General features: G+C 35.3%; 1 protein-coding gene and 1 non-coding gene across 3 annotated transcripts in view; one reads left to right on the top strand and one right to left on the bottom strand.

Moving 5' to 3' along the window:
• The window catches only part of Cntnap2 (contactin associated protein 2), a 1,898,113-nt gene that overhangs the window by 72,568 nt on the left and 1,810,083 nt on the right, over positions 1-15,462 (top strand). The gene's annotated exons all lie outside the window — the stretch shown is intronic.
• LOC125611662 lies at positions 9,049-9,171 on the bottom strand. The gene has a single exon (XR_007341891.1). It is a non-coding gene; the product is annotated as a small nucleolar RNA SNORA3/SNORA45 family (small nucleolar RNA).

The following is a 15,462-nucleotide window of genomic DNA, read 5'->3' as shown; positions in this document are numbered from 1 at the left end:
TTATTCTTCAAAATATGCATCTGCTTTACATTTTTAGAGGAAAAGTAACTATTCTAGTTTGACAGCATGTTTACTTCCTTTCTCTACCATTAAATTTCATATAACCCACACATGGTTCAACCTTGAAAACATGATGTCTTAATAAAAATGGGTTTCTTGAGATTTTTGGTATCTTTAGTACATTCTTGCTTACAATTCAGAATTATACCACACTTAGTTGCAATTTGGAAATATAAGGAAAAATAATGAAAGGCAACCTTTCATAAAATGTCAGGTTTAATTTAAAGATGTAAAAAATGGTGATGATTTAAAAGAGTTATGGCTCGATATATGATTTGAACAATTGAGTAATTTAAAAGTGAACAGCTTAGTCAGTGCATTGAAAATTTGACAGTCTGAGCTCCCAAATAATAGATGTGTTCTAAACTCTATGGGCCCCCCAGGAACTGTGCTGCCCATTTGTTTAATTGGGTGTTGCTGTGGTAATGGCAGGCTTATTAGCTTTAACATACAGAAATTAATGTTCCTGGCTCATGTCACCTCGGTTCTACAATAGCTCTACCATCTATCCTCATATATCTTCTACCTTCCATTTTTCACAAAGCGTGTGTGAAATCTCCACTTAACTTATTTTTATTTTGGGGGAGACTCCCACAATATTGTCAAATTTGTAACCTTTCTCTGACACTTTTTTTGTGAGTTTTCATTACAGCCAACAAGAAAACAAGAAATTCTGGGTGTGAGCATACTCTGGTTTTCATTCAAACTAGTTTCTGTGCTAATGCTAATTATGCATTTATGCAAATGCTATTTTGGAGCATTTTTTTCTGGTGCTATGTGTGAATTCTAAGATAGTATTTTGATGAGGCACTTGTTTAGTGACAATAATTTCATTGGTTTCCTGGCAATTTTTAGTAGTACGTATTTAAGTTCCAAAGAGTCATCTATTCCTTCAAAAAATTTTCTTAGCATATCAAAATGTACTAGTTTCCCTAACCTCTATCCTATATTTGTTTAGTCAACACAAGCAAATTCATAATCTCTTTTATATCCGTGCTTATCAGTTTTTGACCAGTTCCTCATTCTTCACACAATGGTGATGGTAGGTTCTTATTCTTATCCACCAAACCAAGAAGTGTGTCTGTTGATTTTTCTTTCTTTAAAACATGTTTGAAAATGCTCCCTCCTCTGATACCTGTTGGGAACACATAACCTACCAGAGATGCAATCCTGAAAATCGGACAGGACCTGATTATGGCTGGAAATACCAACCTGAATTTTAGTGGAGAAATTATAGATGAGTATTGATTACCCACTATCAATCATAACGCACTGATCCAACATGTCCAATTAAGTAGGTGATAGCAATTAATGGGTCCAGTCATAGGAATGGATCTGAAAGGCTGGGATAAAATAGAAAGACTATCCAGTGTGGGACGTAGAAGAAAATGGCAGCCAGAGGAAATAGAAAGGAAAGATAGAGGTCAAAGGTGGAAGTGATTAGTATGACACACAAAAGTGAAAAAAGAAGACATATTGCCTTGAGAAGAGAATAATTAGGATTATATTTTTATTACCTTGTGAATAAAATAATTAGAATTATGTTTTTATCACTGTGCAGAACTGGAAGGGAAAAAAATATCTAATTTTTCCTTTCCTTTTTTGTGTCTCACCCCTAATAATTTACCTTGCCTTTAGAGTGAATTCTTCTAGCTTCTCCTTTACCTTTTCCCCTTTCTCAGGGAGCCCCTCCCAGTGCCATGGGCCAATAGAGACAGAGGGAGAAGGATGAATCTGACAGTTAAAGGGATGCAGCAAAATCCTGACACTATAAGTGATCCCCATATTAATTGCAGAAAGCTTTTCAATGCTTTTACTTTTTCCTGAAAGATTGTGAACTGAACTTCTAATATTTCTGTTTCAATATTTGGAAACTGTCACCCCCACCCCAACCATAAGCAGTGTCTAGCTAAGATAAGTTAGTCAGAATTTTTTTCATTTATTCCTCAAAAATCCTACCCAATAATGTATGAAAATGGGTTCTGAGGATAGGTCAATTTGAATGCCACTTCTGATAGTTCAAGAAACGGTATCTTTCCAAAGTACTCCCAGTGACTGCTCCATTCTTTCCTTCCTACCCTAAAATAATATATGTATTTCATTCTCTCATTCCCCAGCACAAACTTATTACTGTGGTAAATCACGTTGAGTGTGGCCTCTCACCATGTCACTGAAACTAAAATGAAAATTATGTAAGAAAAAAATGAATGAAATGTCCTTCTGTCGCCTGGACAATTCGGGTTAAAAGACAGGTTCCAATGAAAACAAACTCTGAATGTCTGAAACCAAGAGACATGTCTATGGCATTACTCAGGCACTGTCCTTATCAAATTTCTGCAAAATGGGGTTTTCCACTTTTTGGAGTTGGTCTCCAGCCAGGACTTTTGTTGCTTGGAGAAGGGGATATAACACTTCTCACTACATCAGTGAATCAGAAAACTCAAATGCACAGGGCATTTATGTTAAAGAAAAGGGGAAAAAATCAGGTTTAAAAGTGAAGCATTCCACATCTATCTGTGCTTTTCAGGGGAAAGGCACCGTGACATGGAATGGCACCAGCAGGGAATGCACTTTAACGGGAGCCGGGGTAATTTAATGCAACATGTCAAAACACCTGAAAATAGGTTAAATGTCCTAACAAAGAACAAACATCACATCCCAACCACTCATTTACTCAGTAGATGTCTACTAAACACTATTGACATTCAGTAGATGTCTATTCAGCAGCTATTAGGCGCCAGTCACTCTGCTAGTTGTTTGAGAGCATTAGGGCAATACAGTCAGCCTACAACTAAGCCTCTTTTGCAAGTTTATTCTACACTGGATTTTTCTAGCACATATTAGAGCTGGAAAAGAATAAATGCAAAAGAGGATAAATAGATCCTGGAAAACAATTATAAACGGAGCAGATAAAGTAGTTTTCATCTTCACTCAGAATGTGTGTGTGTGTGTGTGTGTGTGTGAGCGCATGTGCGTTTGTCAATCATATATTTACTAATAACTGTGAATTGATATTTGACCTCAATTAAATTATTTGGAATTATATGTAGTTTTGGTTTTGTTAATACTTTGTAGAATGTATATAGTTCTATTCCTGAATTTATGTTTTGGTCACAAGATATTGTGTTAATTATAAAAAGAATCCTAAAGTGGTGAAACAAGCAGAACATTTTGACTGTAGATTTTCTTTAGAGCAAGCATGGAGAGGTTGGTGGTTATACAAGAATCAAGTTCACTTTGGCTTCCAGACTTTCTGTACTGTAGCTGGTGAATGGTGACAATCCTGATGGTCTCCTTTGTGTATGCAAAACTTGACTTTATATAGATTATATAATTTTTTTGTTTGGTTGTTTATTTTGCAGTATTAAGGATTGAACTCAGGGATGCTCTATCACTGAGCTACATCCCCATCCCTTTAAATTTATTTTGGTAATTTTGAGACAGGGTCTCATTAAGTTGCTGAGGCTGTCCCTGAACTTGCAATGCTCCTGACTCAGCCTCTTGAGTGGCTAGGATTACAGATGCTCACCACTGTGCCTGGGGTAAACTGCATTGTTTTAATTGTGGTTATCAGCAGAGGTTGCTAACGGAGAAATTGTGGGACTCATAGCATACAAAGATATTTGTTTAAGCTGCCACAGGCAGTTTTGAACTTACATGAAAAGATACCAATAATAGCAGCCTCTTTCTGGCCACCATCCATAAACCATATTATCTGATTTCAACTAAGGTATTTTTATATTTAACAGATGGCAAAATTTTATTGGGAATTAAGTTTCCTATCAAGGATAAAACTAGATTATTCCCTTGGTGAGGTCCTCATATTCAAAGAAAGCATCGTTTTTATCTAGCTCTAATTTTAATATTAAAAACCCAATGATGTGCAACAATAGTCATAAAAAATGTCAACTTTGATGCAGTAATTCCATTTTTGATGATTCAAATATAAAGAAATCTATGCCCCTGAATTTATTGTTACACATTTGTGACATGGTTATTTAAAATAGCCAAAATATTTAACAATGGAGAACATCTGTACAAGTTATGAGCTGTCTGGTAGATTTTATATGTGTAGATGTTGTCTTATATAGCTACTAAAATTTTGTTCATAATGCATGTATAATAATATATGAAATCTGCTATAATGTTTTATATTATTATCATATAAAATTGTATGGCAATAACCAGCTAAACTATGAGTACAGAAAATGAACATTACAGAACCAGAAATAACTATATCAAAATGTTGACATCCGTTGTCTCTGAAAATTGGGATGTTAAATCAATTATCCTTTTAATCCTGATTATTATTCTACTTTACACAATGAACATATTGTGGTATGTCCAATTGATAAATCTTTTAAATTATTTAGAAAATTTTGTTTTCTGATTTATTGTATGGCTGTGAGACTTTGCTTGTTTTATGTAAAAGTTTTAATTTTCATTAAATTCTAAAATTAAAACAACAGCAAACAGTAATCAGCTTGTTTATTAAATATAATTAATTATGATTTGGGTTTTTTTAGTTTGAAACTTACAAAATACTTTTATTTATGTATCAAATTTTAATTATTTGGTAAAATTATATAGGCATCATAATATTGATTTTAATATTGTCATGATAAGATAAATAAAACATATTGGGAAAAATTCCAGAAATTTTTCTATGAATCATTTCATTTATATTTCAAGGGAATGTTAAATGATCAATTCCAATACTCATTAATCTTATAATACTTTAAAAAAAAGAGATTAACTCTGAAGGGAAAATTACAAAAGTATCTACTACTGTGTCAGTGTGTCTGTGCCGCCTCTCTCCAAGTGATAAAATATCTTTGCTTTTGCTGACTCCTATTGGAAACTTGGTCATAAAAAATTTTGTCAGAGAGGAGTTAATGTGTATCAGAAGACCTATGAACAGTTTCTGGTATTCTGTTATATGCACTGGTATGAATGTTTTGCTTGCGTTATAAATACGAGTAGGCCTGAACTATATCTTTTCCAAAGGAGATATTTACATACTATTATACAAAGATAGAAACCAGAGTAGAAAGGTTACAAAAACCACCACAGTTCTTAATGCCAGAGATCCACAGATTATCTCCAATGTGACCTCCTCTGTGGCAATCCTTTGGTGTTGGTGACTTAATATGGTCATGGATTGTGTGGTTACAAAAGTTCAAGTATTTCAGCTCTACAGTAAAAACATTTTAGATATTCAACTAAATTGGTAACTTGTTACAAATGTCAGTTTACAATTATGTGACTTTAATTGTTTTGTGGTGGGTTATTACATTAACTCACTGTCCCTATGGGAGCCTGTCTTTAACATTTTGATATTCCAAGTTCACAGTGCAATGCAGTGGGCTTTGTAAACAAGGCCCAACTTTGGTACTGAAGCAAGACATGTGAACATTACATAAAGTGCCTGGAATCTGCTTCCCTGAAAGAAAATGGACTCTTCGAGGGATGAAATAAAGGAATGTACTGACGCAGTGATTGTTATTTGTCTTCTCAGTGTTCTCCATAACTCAAAACTAGAGTGAACATATGATGGACGATACCTGTCAATAAGGTTTAGGCGTGTGGGCAAGAGTCTGTAGTGATCTTACTCTGATTTTCTCTCTAAATATGAAGACATCTAAAATGGCATTCTCTATTCCAGGGACATATTTAGTATTGTTCACTGACAGCATAATTTCTCCCTACCATCACATTTATTATTGTTTAATTAAATAGAGACAAGTCAAGTGGTTCAGAAAGAAACGAAGTAAATGAATCCCCATCAGTCTTTACATAATTAATGGTATTCCCTGTGGACTGCACAATTTATTAAATTGCTGAGCAGAACCACTTTAGACAAACATATTTATGCATTTTGAGTGAAAGACTATTCTAGAAACTTTAGAATGTTGAAACAAGAATGAATCAGTAGATTTTTAAAAAAAATTTGAATGTGACCATGTGTAGGAGTGGAAACTACTAACAGCACCCTATTACTTATCTTTGCATTCAAGTACCTTTAATGAACTATATAGCAATTTTGAAATTAAAATTATGTGCAAAAAATAATATGTTCAATTGAGGTATTAAAAATAAAATATATAATACAGAAGAAGAACTTGTTTACAGGGTAAAAACAATTGTATCCTTCAGACCATGTACTTTTCCCTATGGAATAAATTACAAGTGAAATTTCATGTTGGAATGGATCCAGCTGTTGTATGTGTACCATGATGAAGAAATGTCTAACGTTGAAACTTAGGTCTGTCAGGAGATTTTATTTTATAATATTTAAGGTGAGTGTATATATATATGCTTAAGGAATATCTTTTATATTTCTTGAGATAAGTTTTGCACAGGGACTTCTGTACAGGATAGCATAGCTGTGATGATTCCCCACAAGGCTACCAGCAAGGAAAAATAACCTAGAAAAAAACAGATTAAAAAAAATTAGAATCCACTAATAGAAAATCTAATGACCTCTATCTATTTTGTTATTTGCATTTGGTTTTAGCTAAGTTCTATTTTAGCATATTTTAAACATTATTAATAACAGTATTTTTCAAGGCCACATTGCAAATTAAAATCATTGACCCAGATGAAAAAAAATATTGCAAAATAGGTTTCTGTTGTGAATGTCAGTCATAGCTGGTTCATGTTAAAGTGCCAAACTGCTCCAGCAAAGTTTTTAGTGGAAGAATGCATTAAAGAATTCAAGTAATTCAGCCAAAATTGCAATAATTAATCATTATTTTGAATAAATTCCTAGAGGAAAATAAAACACTATACTGTGCTGAATGAAACCTATACGTGAAATTATTTCCCATTTCTGAAATGTATTATTTCAAATATAATGAGAATTAATGCCTCCATGATTCTCATATAATATCAAAGCTGTCCTTATGTTCTGTCAGGACAGAGTATTTCTGGGATACTATTAATCATAGTGAAGAAAGTAAAAATAGTTTTATGAAATATTCTAGACCCAAAAGGGAGGGAAGACATTAACTTCTTGTCTGATATATTGGGTACATTAATATACAATGCATCTTCTGTACTTGACCTTAAGTGTCAGGAATATAATGTACCATTTCTCTTTTCATAAGAAGTACTTTAAAGAGGTGTTCCTGGTCAACATTATTTTGGCCACAAGGTGAAAATGATGAAATGCATTAAAAATTAAGTATACAACTTATTAAAATAAAAGTTACAGTCTATATGCATATGTTCCTCTAATGCTAAGTCTCACCGATGAAACTTTCCCATGTAGATGAATCACCAACTTGGGGCAGTAGCTTCACAAAATTTGTTTCTATCTGCATTTTAAGCTTTGTTCCAATACACTGAGTTAATAGAACTTTCTATGTCTACAAACAAAATACAAAATTAGAATTATTTCTTTTGGCATATAGTTACATCAATTTTTATTCACAAAGAAGCTATAGATTCTTAACTAATACAAGATATTCATATTAATGATCTCAAGGTAAGGAGTTCTTAAATATTCACCCCAAAGCATTGCTGCTTGACTAAGCAGCACTGACCAAGTCAATCATCAAAACATCAGACCTTCCCTCTCTTTTTTCCAGAGGAGGCTTCCAGGGACATGTACCCTATCTTCTACTCTATTGTAACACCATGTATCTACATGTGAACTTGGATTTTTAGTTTTTAGACCATTCTATAGCTGGTAACACAGGGGAATGTATCATGTTGTACAATGGGGGCAAAGGAGTATTGCAATAAGACAGAGATTCCTTTAAACCCTAATAACTATCACTGGAGACTTAGTTTTCTCCAAATGGTTATGAAAATGCTTTCCATTCTAGGTTTCCTTAGTGTAAGGTAATATTATTTAAGTTATATTCTTGGTTTAAAGAGGATTTACATAAATGTTAGTTAGCTTCTTTCAAATAACATCGTATAAATGGCAGAGATTGATATTAGGTTTCCGTCAATTTTAATTGACTTCCTTCTATTACCTTTCTTTCATTTATCTACCAATGGGTGAGATCATATAACTTTTTTTTAATTTCCAGTAAACTTTTTTTAAACATGGAAAATCAAGTTTTTAATTCATATGTAAAATGAGCATTTTTTTAAAAAATATATGGTTATCAACAAAAACATGAGAGAGAAGTTGGGCATGGTGGTATGCACCTGTGATCCCGCTACTGGAGAGACTGAGGAGGAGAATGTCAAGTTCCAGGCCAGCCTGGGCAATTTAGGGAGACCCTATTTCAAAATAAAATAATAAAAAGGGATGTGGATATACCTTTGTGGCAGAGTGCCTCTGGGTTCAATCCACTGTACACAGAAAAAGAGATAGAGAGAGAAAGAGAGAGGTAGAGAGAGAGATGTTGGTTGCTTGGTTCAAAATAATAGATGAAGAGTCATTTTAATAATAGTGATTAAAGCAGAAGTCTGGGTTACAGAGTTTAAATTGCTTTAAAAATCTCTGGTGGAACTCACAACATGAGAGCAAGTAACTTGAGTGCAGAGCAAATATTTTTTAAACTTAGGAGAAAATAAAGTCCAATGCTATATTGTGCTAGGTGACTTTCTATCTTAGAAATGCCATTAGGAAATGAGTTTAAATTAAACAATAGATACAAATTTGTATTTTATCAACTGGAAGATACCTCACAATAATTTGTGCAATGGCTATACAGATGATGTTTGTAGTGAATTTGAAAGATATTAATTTCATTCATTTTATTTTATTTACCATGTGTTAGCATTTTAGGAAGCTACTTCCATATGCTTGAAGTCACCAGGGCACCCCCAGACTATCTTCTTCACAGCACTTCTACTGAGAAATTGGGCCCTCATGAGGTCAGTCGGCTTTGGGAGCTTTCCCTTCTCCAGAACCTTGGAGTAGCCCTAGAAAAGAGAAAAAAAGTGCTTATAGTCGGGCACAGCGGGTACCAGCTCCCTGAGGGAGAAGGTATGGCTACCAGCCCTCACTTTCAGGTACCCAGGTAGGGCTGTGTCTGCTCTGGGCACTGAAGGAAACTGATTATCCTCACCAGTGAGTCAAGAGCAGCAGATTCTCTCCGAGGACTTGAGCACACAACAGCCATGTCTGGAGGTGACTCTAGTCTCAGTGGAAAGAGGTTGATTTTTATAAAAGCTAAAACTTGGTTGATGGCAGTATGGACAGTAATACAATCAGCTTAGTCAGGTACAGATTGAGAGCAAAAAACAGTTCTTGAGCAATTTATTTTTCTAAATAAAAGTAAAAGAATGGAGAAGAAATCTGTTAAGATGTATTTTAGTGAGAAACAATATTTGTATTTAGTTGTCAACTAACTTGACAAGCAGGGTAATGAAAACCCTCAAAACTAGTCACTATTAGGAAGTAGAAGTAATTGTTTTTCCTTGGAAGTTTTCTCAATTTATAATAATGCATTTATTTTGATGTTTATTGGCTTGAGGTTCACTTTCCCCTCTTTGAAGGTAGACCATTATTATTAGAACCATGTGCACCTTATACAATATTATAAAGTCAGTGTTGCATCTTGCACAGTGATATGCACTGCTGCCAAATAAAGATTCGTTGAATGACCAATGTGAGTAAGTACTTGAAGGATTGTTTGAAGAATAGAATCACAAAGCTGTAGAAAATGTATTTAATGTAGAAAAAGTTACCATAATTCAGTAAAATCCTAAGTAGAACTTTAAGTTCTTTAGATCTCTTTCTCTGTAGCAGACTCATTTTGGAGTGAAAAAAAAGTAGCAACTGGATGTCAAAAAACAAACAAACAAAGAAAAAACATACACACACATAAGCTAATGAAAATTCAACTCTTCTAAGTCATGAATAAAAACTAAGCACTAAAACATATTTTCTGTTTATGTATTTCTCAAAATTTATATATCAGACAATATATTTTCATTCTGTGAAAAAAAATTTATGAAGCATGATCAAAATTTCTATACTTCACTCTCCTCTCAAGAGAAATAAAGAAGACTAATTATTTATAGTTGAAGTAAGACTGATTAGTGTTGCTTGTTCCTATGACTAATTAATGAGGAAATGGCATGTCCTTACCCTTTGATTTGTTGCTGATTAATAAATCAATAAAGTATTACTGGAAGGGGAAAAAAAAGAACAGAAACACACTCATATAATGAGAGGAGGCTTGCCCTTTTTCATTCTCTGAATGCTCATGGTCTCAAAAAAATCCACATCATAAATGAAATTAGCTGGGACCATTGCCAAACTTTTAAAGGGGGACTAGAATTGATGGCTCATGAAGATTGAATTATTAATTCACCCTGGAACATGAAACTCCAGGACAAAGTTGGGACACAGCCATTTTGACTGGGACTTGTCATTGCTCTGCCCACCGTGTGTTACCTTCCTTAATAAACAGGAATTTAAAATGTGAGATTTGTTATCACAGGTCAGTTCTTTAGAGGATGCCTCAACCTAGTGTACGAGTTCGGTTTGAGATGCGTCCAAGTCAAATACAGCTGAGATTTTTTGTGTCACTCTGTCCAGGAGTATCTGAAGATATCCCATGGCTATGAACAGGATCCTACATCATAGACATTAGCTACCTTTCAGTCTTTCCTGCAGTTTAGATATGTCAACCCAAAATGAAGAAATGGAGATTTTTGTAATGAATCCCTAAAACTCAGCTCCTTTGAATACCTCTCTCCGCAGGGGAGATTAGTACCATTTATATGCCTGGAAATGAGCTACCAGGGAGGCCCAGAGACAGCCTTGGACTAGAAGCTGAAAAGTCTTTATTTAGACTTCCCTCATCCCTTGACAAATCACATACAAGTCTGAAAGTTGGCAACTCTATACCTGTGTGGCTGCATGTCCATGAGATTACCGTCTCTTACTGGACTGGTGGGACAAATCCTTCACCTTTGATTTCTCCTTGACTTCCATCCTCCTGAGTTGTCTGTACCTACTTAACATCAGCTACCCTGTCAAACCAATACCTAGGCAGTACACAAATCCCAGCTGTGCTCTGTGCCTGTGGGGTAGGTCAACATTTTAAAACAGAAAAACACCATATTCCCAATTAACTTGATTTGATGAATGGTCTGTTGCTTTTAGAACCTTCTGGACCTGCCGTGAAATCTGAAACTTCCACCCACATCTTAGCCAAGTAGCTCATTTTACCATGGTAGGGGCTTCAAAAAGAGGTACATTTGGCCAACCCCCACTATTCTTTAGAAAGCCAGTCCTTGTGTTTCACATAATTCACACTGTCAACCCGTGACAGATTTTAAATCACCATATTTTCTGATTCTCAGCTATACTTTGTAGCTATACTTTGTACTTTCTATTTGTGTGTATTTTTAAGAAACTTCGTGTATTAAACTATAATATCCTTGATTTTTAAAAATGATATCACTCTGCTTTTAGATACCATTTCTTACTGGAATCTTAATTATATTTAACTGTTTTTTTCAGCCTTGGACTAGAAGCTGAAAATCCTTTATTTAGACTTCTCTCATCCCTCATGAATCTAATACGATTTTAGCAGGTTCTACAAACCAGAAAAATTATATATGTATATATAATTTTTAAAATATATGTGTCATGGGGTGAGGAGAATTCAGTAAGACAAAGAGTAAAAGTTAAGAGACTTTATTGGAATAAGATAAGGTGTGGGGTTGCAGTGAGGACACCCAAGGACATCCCCCTTTGGACTCAGGGGATTTTGGTTTATATGTACTTCTGAGTTCTTTGCCCATCTTTGGTGAGCCTTTTACTAGGAGTGATTTGTGCTAAGTGAGGAGTGATTGACAGATTCCTCTGTCTTGCCCATAATGCCTATTTTCCATGTATCCAATGCTCATTCCTGGGTTTTATATTAAATTCATGATATGTAAGTATTATAAATGAAGTCTTAGTAGGGTATTCTTCCCTCTGGTTTATCATAGGGCGTCTCTGTGCATGCTTTTCAGAGTGATTGGGCAATCGTTTCGAAAACAGGTTCTTGATGTTTCCACTTCAGAAAGTTTAGTCTTCTAATAGCTTCAGGGGGCAAGATGAAGGGGAGGTCCTTAGCTTCAGGTCAGCTCTACTAATCAAGGTGAGATTTGGCCTGATTCAAGGGTCCCTAATCTATCCTGCCCCCATATATGTTTGTATATATAACAAATCAATAACAAAGCATTGTTAGTCATAGTCATTTTATCACTAGTGATTTCAAAGTACTTTATTAATAAACTTATAAAAAATCCAGAACTTACATCTTTATATACACTGCAATTCAGTGTAACTATGAAAATACAATTGCCTATTATATATATGTAATGCGTACACGTGCACACACACACACACACACACACATATCCTTGAAAACTCTTTCCGTAAGAGCAATTCTGTAACTGTAAAATATTAACAAATAATTAGTGCTGCTAGTATTGAAAAATTAATTTACAAGTTTTGGAGGGTTTGATCTCTAAATTTAGAATATCTCTTTATGTTTCTCCCACTAATTCTGAGGTGGCCAAGCCAATTCAACCATAACTATTCAAGTTTCTGCTAGGATGTGATCCACGTACGTTTCTAGAACTGTAATATTTTGAGAAATACTCACTTTAAATTTTTGTGAGAATTACTACAAACTCATCAAGATATGAGCCCCAGTACAAAACTGCTACTAAAATTTGGGCTAGAAAAAAAATACAGACAACTAAATGGAAATACCATAAAGCAAAAAGGAAAACCTTGAAAGTACAGCTTTATAACACTAATGTCACCCTGAGAAAAAAGTTAGAACTTACCAATTTTTTCCTGGTGATGATCATTGATTTTACATCATGGAAATGGTTGATTTAAGAACTGATATTTGAAAGATTTTTTCCAACTTTCCTATTTTAGCTACAGAATTACACCTTTTTCAAAATTGTCTGAGGAAAATTATCATCATCCTAATTTAAACTTGTAGTTTTTCAGATGTCTGAAGTTAAGGTCGACTTTATTCAGAGTGATGGCTCTTTAATCTCTAAGCAGCTTCCATAAAATGGATGTACACAGCAGCTTTTATGGTGAAATCAATTGACATGTTTTTTATTTTTCATCGTTTGGTGGTAAGGTCCCTAGCATTTTTTATGTTACTAAGGCCCATACATAAAGCTATAAATAAAATTTTGCTTTATTTTTTTCTTTTTTCCCCCCAACAGTACCCAGTTCTATACCCCTCCATATACTGCATACCATTATTCAACTGGAGGGCTGGGTTTCACATGAAAATAGTGGAATAGTGGTCTCGTTCATAATCATTTAGCTTTTCACGCCTGAACAAAATTGTATGGAAATGAAATGACTAGGAGATTAAACAAATGATATGTGATCATGAAAAAACAAATTGCAGAAGGTTAGCCTGTGTCTACCCTCACAGTGCAGCAGTGAACTTGGGCCCACTGTCCCTTGATAAACATTGGTTTTCTGTCAGTCTTGCAATGGTTGGTGGAGGTGATATGCTTTCCCATGCAAGTTATTTTGAGCATTATTTGTGTTATTGTATTGTTGTATTCTGGAAAACAGTGGAGAAAACTGTATCAATAGTATATTATGATTTTACTTATATGGTTCATTTCACTAGCAAACCCCACCCCTTTTATATAGCAAGTGCAGGTGGTTAAATCTAATCCTATTGGGTAATCTACATTGGATTGTCAAACAAAATACCCCTGGTTTACTATGGCACATGCATTCCTATTGCAATGTTCTATTATTCCCAAATAAACTTCCTAATATATGGAGAATCTTTCTCTGTACTTTATTTAGGTTGACAAGCGCAAAATCTCTTAGTATTGAATATTCTCAGACTTAGCTCCTCTCTCTCCCTGTGCTCTCTAGTAGGATTTGAAAGGAATGTGTGGCTTAGTCACAGAGAAGATCAAGGAGATGGGCCAGTTGCCACTTGATTCCAGATAAGTTGCTGTGTAATTTGGTCCCTAGGTGGGTACTAGCACTTGACTCTGGATGTTCAATGGACCCAGAGTCCTCTAGGATCTTTCTGCTGCCATTTGCTTCTCAAGTATGTGAATGTGATCATTCTGGATAATGATCTAGTGGTACTAAGTCCTTCCAGAACTCCTCAGCCTGCAAGTCAGAGCACCTCCTTTTGATACCTGGACCCCACCCTGATGCTCAGGAGGTCGCTCATGGCTTCATTCCGTTTCCATCTGCATTGCTTGCAGTTAGTCAATCTCTCCTTTCCATGGAAACCTTTTCTGTAGGACCCTGAACCTGACTTGCATCTGACTGAGCACATCCCCACTCCTCTCCTAATGGACCTACGGAGGCTGTTGGCCATCACCTTGTAGAAGTGTCCTGGGCTCTCCTGTGATGCTTTCTCAGGCCTTGTTTCTCCTAACCACATTCACTTTTGCTTTCACTTACTGACAGCAACTTTAGCCAGTGGGTGTGGCGGGAAGCCTATGAGGTTACTCTCTTTCAGATCCTAAAGGAGACACCAGGGTACACTCTCTTCTATCCAATTTGCCACCTCTCCCTCCAGCACAGCAGCAAGCAGTACCAAGATACAACCATCTCACCACAGAAGTTCCTCATCTCTGCTCTTCATTCCCCGAAGGCAAGAAGGGCTAGAAACCCTATTTCTCCTCTACTCTGGGTTACATGATCTGGTCAGGCAGATTTTTACCATTTGATATGTTCTGCTGAATTAAAGGAATTTAGGTAATTATTTTCCACAGGTAAATCCTAGATTTCAAGACCTTTCTATTGCTGTGAGGAATTGCTTTGGGGTAGTATGTTTCCTGTGAGTCCTTGAAGGTGAATAACTTGGAGAGGAAAAACTTTCAAGAAAAAAATAAAAGCACATCATTCTCATATTTCCCTGAAATCATCCTTATGTGTTAAGTGCATGCATGTAATGTCTCACTGAGATTCACACTGACTTAAAATACTGGTCTTTATTGTGTAGATGGAAACACAGAGGATTAAAGGGTATAGTGAGCTCACACCAAGTAACACAGTGGTCATAGGAAGAGCAAGTTCTGAATGCAGATATGAGAACTCCAGAGAACATATGCTCATCAATCTGGCAATGCCTTTTTGACAGCAGTTATCTAGAATATCTGTTTGAGAAGTTGAGAACTATTTCAAAACACTGACAGATTTGATCTGGGGGTGAGGGAGAGGCGGTAGGAATATGTATTTGAGAACACAACCTTCAGGCATCTTGAGGAGCCCTCTGCAGCCTAACCATGTACAGTAAGTTTTCTTCTTTATGCAATGCTCAACCAGTTGTCCAAAATGCCTTATTCTTTACCATAGCAACTCAGGCACTGTACTCGAAAATATCAAAAATCTTTCTGCCCTTTTACTTATATTTAAAATACCAATTTAATTATTGACTTTATTCATTTAAAAACCTGTTACATAGACAGAAGTTT

The sequence above is a fragment of the Marmota marmota genome, unplaced genomic scaffold, assembly GCF_001458135.2.
Source record: "Marmota marmota marmota unplaced genomic scaffold, marMar, whole genome shotgun sequence".
NCBI classification, from domain to species: Eukaryota; Metazoa; Chordata; class Mammalia; order Rodentia; family Sciuridae; genus Marmota; species Marmota marmota.
This window is presented reverse-complemented; position numbering and strand designations above follow the sequence as displayed.